Here is a 6,427-nt window from a genome sequence, read left to right as displayed (position 1 = left end):
GAGTTGGATTTTTCATATGATAATATGAAGAACTGCAAATAAGTACCTACCACAAATAAAATGAACAGATTTCTGAACCAATGACAAAAAGCCAAATAGTTTCCTATCCATCCATAAAGCTATGGTAAAAACAAAAAAACAACAAAAAAAAAAAAAAAAAAAACATATAGGACTATCTCAAACCCATACCACATTCATTTTAAAAAATGTGTTATTGTAAATAAAAACATTTTAAAGCACATAATTTCTGAGTCGAAAATGTAAGAGTTGGACATTTTGAAATACAGAGAATAGGGCCCGGAGAGATAGCACAGCGGTGTTTGCCGTGCAAGCAGCTGATCCAGGACCAAAGGTGGTTGGTTCAAATCCCGGTGTCCCATATGGTCCCCCGTGCCTGCCAGGAGCTATTTCTGAGCAGACAGCTAGGAATAACCCCTGAGCACTGCCGGGTGTGACCAAAACAAAACAAAACAAAACAAAACAAAAAAACAAGCAAAAAAAGAAATACTGAGAATAAGGGGGCCAGAAAATGCTTCAGTGACCAACACAAATGTTCTGTGAGCATAAGGTCACAAATTCAATACTTTGTTCCAACACACACAAAGAGCACTATCCTGGTAGTTCATTTGGATCTTGCAGTTCTGCTGTCTGAGCATTTGAAGTAGTGATGGGGGCTTTATAATGCAGAAATCTAGCTTCTAAGGACGGACCTATCTCAGCATCACTAAATCTAGTTCTCAATGATATGCTTAAAGATAAAATGCAAAAAGATTAGCATCAACCACTATGAATCTAAAGGCCATCATGCTATGTGAAAGAAAATGCATGGAAAAAGAGAAATAAATTTTATTTCATTAACACCTGGAAAATAAAGAAACAAGACCAATGAACAACAACAACAACAAAGCAAAATGAAAAAACCTCTTAGATTGTAATGAAAAATAGTGGTTCCTAGAAGAAACTTGAGAAATATGGGTCTGAATCTGGCAAAGGACAGTTGTGTGGCAAAATAGGGAACTAAATTTTTGGTGGTATGTATAGCACAGAGTATAATATGTAAATTTTAAATACTACACTCATATGTAATGTTATAAATGTTATAAAACATGTTACTTCAATAAATAAAAAGCACTTTTAAAAATACACAGTGCGGGGCCGAAGAGATAGTACAGTGATGTTTGCCTTGCAAGCAGCTGGCCCAGGACCTAAAGTTCGAATTCCGGAGTCCCATATGGTCCCCCACTCCACCCCACCCCCATGCCTGCCAGGAGCTATTTCTGAGCAGATAGCTAGGAGTAACCCCTGGGCACAGCAGGGTGTGGCCCAAAAACCAAAAAAATAATAAATAAATAAAAATAAAAATACACAATGCAGGGGCCGGCAAGGTGGCGCTAGAGGTAAGGTGTCTGCCTTGCAAGCGCTAGCCAAGGAAAGATCGCAACCATGGTTCAATCCCCTGGTGTCCCATATGGTCCCCAAGCCAGGGCAATTTCTGAGCGCTTAGCCAGGAGTAACCCCTGAGCATTAAACGGGTGTGGCCTGAAAAACCAAAAAAAAAAAAAAAAAATACACAATGCAATAAAAACTACTTGTAAAGCATTTCTACCAAAAATGAATCTTATCCTAAATTTAATGTTAAGATCTAAAGACAGGGTTGAAGAGACAATAAAGTAGGTACAGTGCGTGCTCACTTCGGCAGCACATATACTAAAATTAGAACAATACAGAGAAGATTAGCATGGCCCCTGCGCAAGGCTGACATGCAAATTCGTGAAGCATTCCATATTTTTTCTGGATGTTCTATAAGGATCTTTAATAAAAATCATTTTCAAAGACAAAAAAAAAAGTAGGTACGGTGCTTGCTTTGCACACAACAGACCCAGTGTGGTCCCTGAGTCTTCGAGGACTGGATACAGAGCCAAGAGTAAATTCCGAGCACAGCCAGGTGTGCTAAAATAAAATAAAAGGGTTAAAGACAGTAAAGGAGCAGTAGCTTTGCATGTGTGAGGCCCCAGGTCCTATCTTTGACACCATACAAAAATAGAATTAAAATTTAAATCAAGGTCTTGAGTTAACAGTTAATAAACATGAAGGATAAAGAAACTACTTAAATTTTATGAATAAGTAATCAGCAAAATTATACAAGAGGGCTCCATAACATAAAGAACTAGTTTTCACAAGTGAATTGTATTAAAAAGGGCTGTAAGAGTGTAAATCAGGGCCAGAACAATAGCACAGTGAGTAGGGAATTTGCTTTGCATGCAACCAACCAACCAGGGTTCAATCTCTGGCATTCCTATATGGACCTCTTGAACATCACCAGATTAATTCCTGATTGCAGAGCCAGGAGTAATCTCTGAGCACTGCTGAGTATGGCCCAAAAAAGAGTATAAATCAAAAATAGAGTTAATATAATGGCCAAATGTAATATATTGATCTTGATTAGATTCTCATTTGGTCCAACAAGCACTGCCAGAAATGTTTCCTGAGTATAAAGCCAGGAAAAATCCCCGATTACTGTTGGAGATGGCCCCAACAAAAAAATTGTTTTGTCGGGGCCATCTCCAACAGTTTATATATATATAACAAAATATATACATATATATATATATATATATATATATATATATATATATATATATATATATATATATATATAACAAAGGCCTGAGGAAGAGTAAGGCAGGTAAATAAGGCACATATTTACCTTGCATGCAGCAGAAGTAAGCCCTGAGCACAGCTGGACATGACCCACCTCCCCACATAAAATGATCCAGCATCAAGCCTGTTTTCCCCCAACCTCATTATTTCCGATTCCCACTAATCATTTTTTGCCACTGACCATGTGTGGAGTTTTGTTTTTTTTGGTTTTTTTTTTGGTGGTTTTTGTTTGTTTGTTTGTTTTTTGGTTTTTTGTTTTTGGGCCACACCCGGCGGTGCTCAGGGGTTACTCCTGGCTGTCTGCTCAGAAATAGCTCCTGGCAGGCACGGGGGACCATATGGGACATCGGGATTTGAACCAACCACCTTTGGTCCTGGATCGGCTGCTTGCAAGGCAAAAACCGCTGTTCTATCTCTCCGGGCCCAGTTTTTTTTTTTTTTTTTTTTTTAATGAATGCATTAAGGCAAACAACCATAGCAGAGTTGAAATGTAGGCTAGAGACTAGAAGTATGATGCTGAACATACCTCTAATGTCTCTGGACTGATGTTTATTTCTCAGATGGAAATACCACCTTGTTGAAAGAACTCTTAAATTGTGCAGGTAAAGCTCCTCCCAAGCCATCAAGCATCTGGGAGGCACTGACTAAATAGTAGCAATTACTCTATCAGGACAGGCTTTGATTGTCTACATACTGTCCCTGAGCCAGGCAGCTCCAAAGAAACCAGGCCAACCAGACAGCAAAGATTCTGACAGGAACACTCATGTTTGAGCCCAGTCTCTTCATCAGTTCTGCCAAACCACATATGCACAAGCAATCTTCATTGTTCTCCTCTCTCATCTGCACATGAGGCACAATATGGAGCCTTCCCATGAACCATTTACCTGAGTGACAGAGACAAACTGAACTAAGTTAAGAAAACCCTAAATTACTATTCCTGACAATGGACACTTGGGTTAGTATTTTCATGTATAATTACTTTCAACTCAACTTACAAAAGTATTCCTGGGAGCTCACCAGGGGCTCTTCAGGCATCTGTTGCCTGTGAGAAACCAAGAACTGGAAAGTCTCCTCAGACACAGTCCAACTTTGAGTCCAGTGGGCAGGCCTTCCATTTCCATCCCACCACCCTCATGCTCTTATGAAAATTCTTCATTGAACAGAGCTCCAATGGGAATCTTTCCTAGAACAAATTCTTTTGTCAGGTAATATATGAACAAAAAGAACCATAGTCTCTAGCTACTATGGTTGACCCATGAGTTTTGTTGGTCTTAAAGGGAATTTGAAAACATGGAAACATGATGCTATACTAGAAGTTCAGGCTCTTTCCTCATGGCAACTCTGATTCTTAAAAGCAAGCTTCTGGGAACCAGACTCCAAGATCTGTTCTCTGTGTGTTTGCCCTGGTTTCCTCTGAGCCACTCTCAACACAGGACTTCCCTTCCAGAGAAATTACTTGCTCCACTGAGGGTCCTTTACAGAATGATGGTCTAGTCTGAGAAGAAAAGAGGGAAAATAGATGTGAGTGAAGAGAATAGGAGAAAAGAAAGGAAGCAGATTACTAAGAAATATCAAAGAAAATGTTTGTGCCTGGAAGTGTCACATTGACTTTATCATCATATTCCCTAATTTAAAAATACACAGAAAATAATTACAAATGCATAGGCAAATGAAGGAAAGGGTTTTTTTGTTTTGGTTTTGGTTTTGGTTCACACCCAGCATCTCTCAGGGGTTACTCCTGGCTCTACACTCAGAAATCACTCCTAGCAGGCTCGGGGTGGCCATATGGGATACCGTCCTACTGCATACAAGGCAAATAGCCTATCTCCATGCTATCTCTCCAGCCCCGAAAGAGCTTTTTTTTTTAAAGCACAGACCTTCAATATCATAGTCCTATATATATATAGATAAAACATATAGACTGCTAACCATAGTTCTTAATACTGGATATCACTGAAAGTTGACAACAGATAGAATTACAGGATGATATGAGGAAAGAGTTCATAGGTATGTTGTAGAGGTTTTGTCTACTGTTTTCCATAAAAATGCCTAAATTGTCGAGATAAAAATTTGGGGGATTTTTAATTTTGGACCATACCTGTTAGCCTTAGGGATCATTCCTGGTTTTAGACTCAGAAATTACCCCTGGCGGTGCATAGGGAATCATATAAATGCTTGAGATGGAAACTGGGCCAATCCAAGCCAAGCAAATACTCGACCACTATACTATCACTTTGGTTTCTATAGGTGAAAAAAAATTTTTTTTTGGTTTTTGGGCCACACCCAGTGTGCTCAGGGGTTACTCCTGGCTCTACTCAGAAATCACTTCTGGAAGGCTTGTGGGACCATATGGGATGCTAGTAATTGAACCCAGGTCTGGCCTGGATCAGCCACGTGCAAAGCAAATGCCCTATCGCTGTGCTATCTCTCCAACCCTGTAGGTGAAATTTTTAACCAAGATTTAACCTTTTATTAATCTACCTCACTGTGGGTATCCCCTCTCCCAACTTCTAATTTATCCCATCTGAATGATCAGAACTGCCCACATCTGGAATGGCGAGTAGAGGAGGCTGACTTTGGGGGAGAGGGATTGAGAAGGAGAGTTAGAGAAGTGAGGCAGAAGCGAAATTGAGCAGAAGCGAGAATCAACAGCAAGATTCAACAGAGAGATTCAGCATCAGATTCAGTACTAGCAATTCAGCATCGGATTCAGCATCAGCAATTGAGCATCATCAAAGAAGCAGCAGTAGTAGCTTCAGCTAAGGAAGTTTAGTCAGCCAGGAAGCCTGGAAAAAGCAGCTGAGGGGGAGACAGAGGCTGAGAGAGCCAGAAGGAGTAGAGAAGTAGCTGCTAGGAAAAAGGCTTAGTATAGAGGCCATGTGAGGAGTTGTACATGGCAGATAGGACTGTGAAATAGGAACTTCATTTGACTGCTTTGTGAGTTTCTCCACCATTACCCTACAGCTTTCAAATTTGGGGGCATAAGGGGTAACAGGAGCCAGGTCGAGCCAAGAAAGGCCTCACTATCCCCCTACCAACAGTAGGACTATTTAATTAATATATTATAACAGCACCTCACTCTCTTCTTGTTTTCTATATGCAGTGGATCAAGACTCTAAATGTTAATAAATGCAGAGATCTTTAGTGTCTTTTGTGTTGTCCAGGTCAACGTAACTGTTGCCTACACAATTTACTTTCCAGACAGTGTAACATCTACATGGAATGTACCAGCAGAACACACAGATCTCCAATTGTTTCTTATAAAGTGCTTCCAGACTTGTATCCTCACAGAGAGAGTGTATTGCTTGCAAGGAGTCTGAGAACAAGCTCTTACATGTTCTAGAAACAAAGGCATGATATCATAGGAGCAGCCTGTTGTCCAAAAACGGAGAAGGAAAACAGATGTCCAGTTGATTGGACAAAGTCATTCTAAGTAGGCATAGAATGTGAAATGTGTAGTAACTTGAGGGCAGAAGATGATTGTGAAATGGAAATAATGAATTATGATTACTGTGTATGTATAAGCTCTGGAGCAGAAGTACAACTCCAAACATTACCATTTGACCCTTTAAAATTTTATTCCTTTTAACCATTATTTTCTGCATGATTATAAAGGAAATTCATAAAATTCACACAGGAACTAGGAAAATAGATGAAAAACAAGGGAAAATTGAACTCATTTGGGGCAGCTTTGGGCCACACCCAGATGTCCATAGGGGTCAATCCTGGTGGTATTTCTGGGTATCAAACAAATGTGGGGTCAGCT

The 6,427-nt window shown here is 39.8% G+C and overlaps 1 non-coding gene across 1 annotated transcript; it reads left to right on the top strand.

Annotated features, from left to right (window-relative positions):
- Positions 1-1,683: 1,683 nt before the first annotated feature.
- On the top strand, positions 1,684-1,790 carry LOC126003101 (U6 spliceosomal RNA). The gene has a single exon (XR_007493643.1). It is a non-coding gene; the product is annotated as a U6 spliceosomal RNA (small nuclear RNA).
- Positions 1,791-6,427: the final 4,637 nt, after the last annotated feature.

This window comes from Suncus etruscus, chromosome 2 (genome assembly GCF_024139225.1).
Source record: "Suncus etruscus isolate mSunEtr1 chromosome 2, mSunEtr1.pri.cur, whole genome shotgun sequence".
NCBI lineage: Eukaryota > Metazoa > Chordata > Mammalia > Eulipotyphla > Soricidae > Suncus > Suncus etruscus.
The sequence above is the reverse complement of the archived record's forward strand: the minus strand, read 5'-3'. Positions and strand labels throughout refer to the sequence as shown.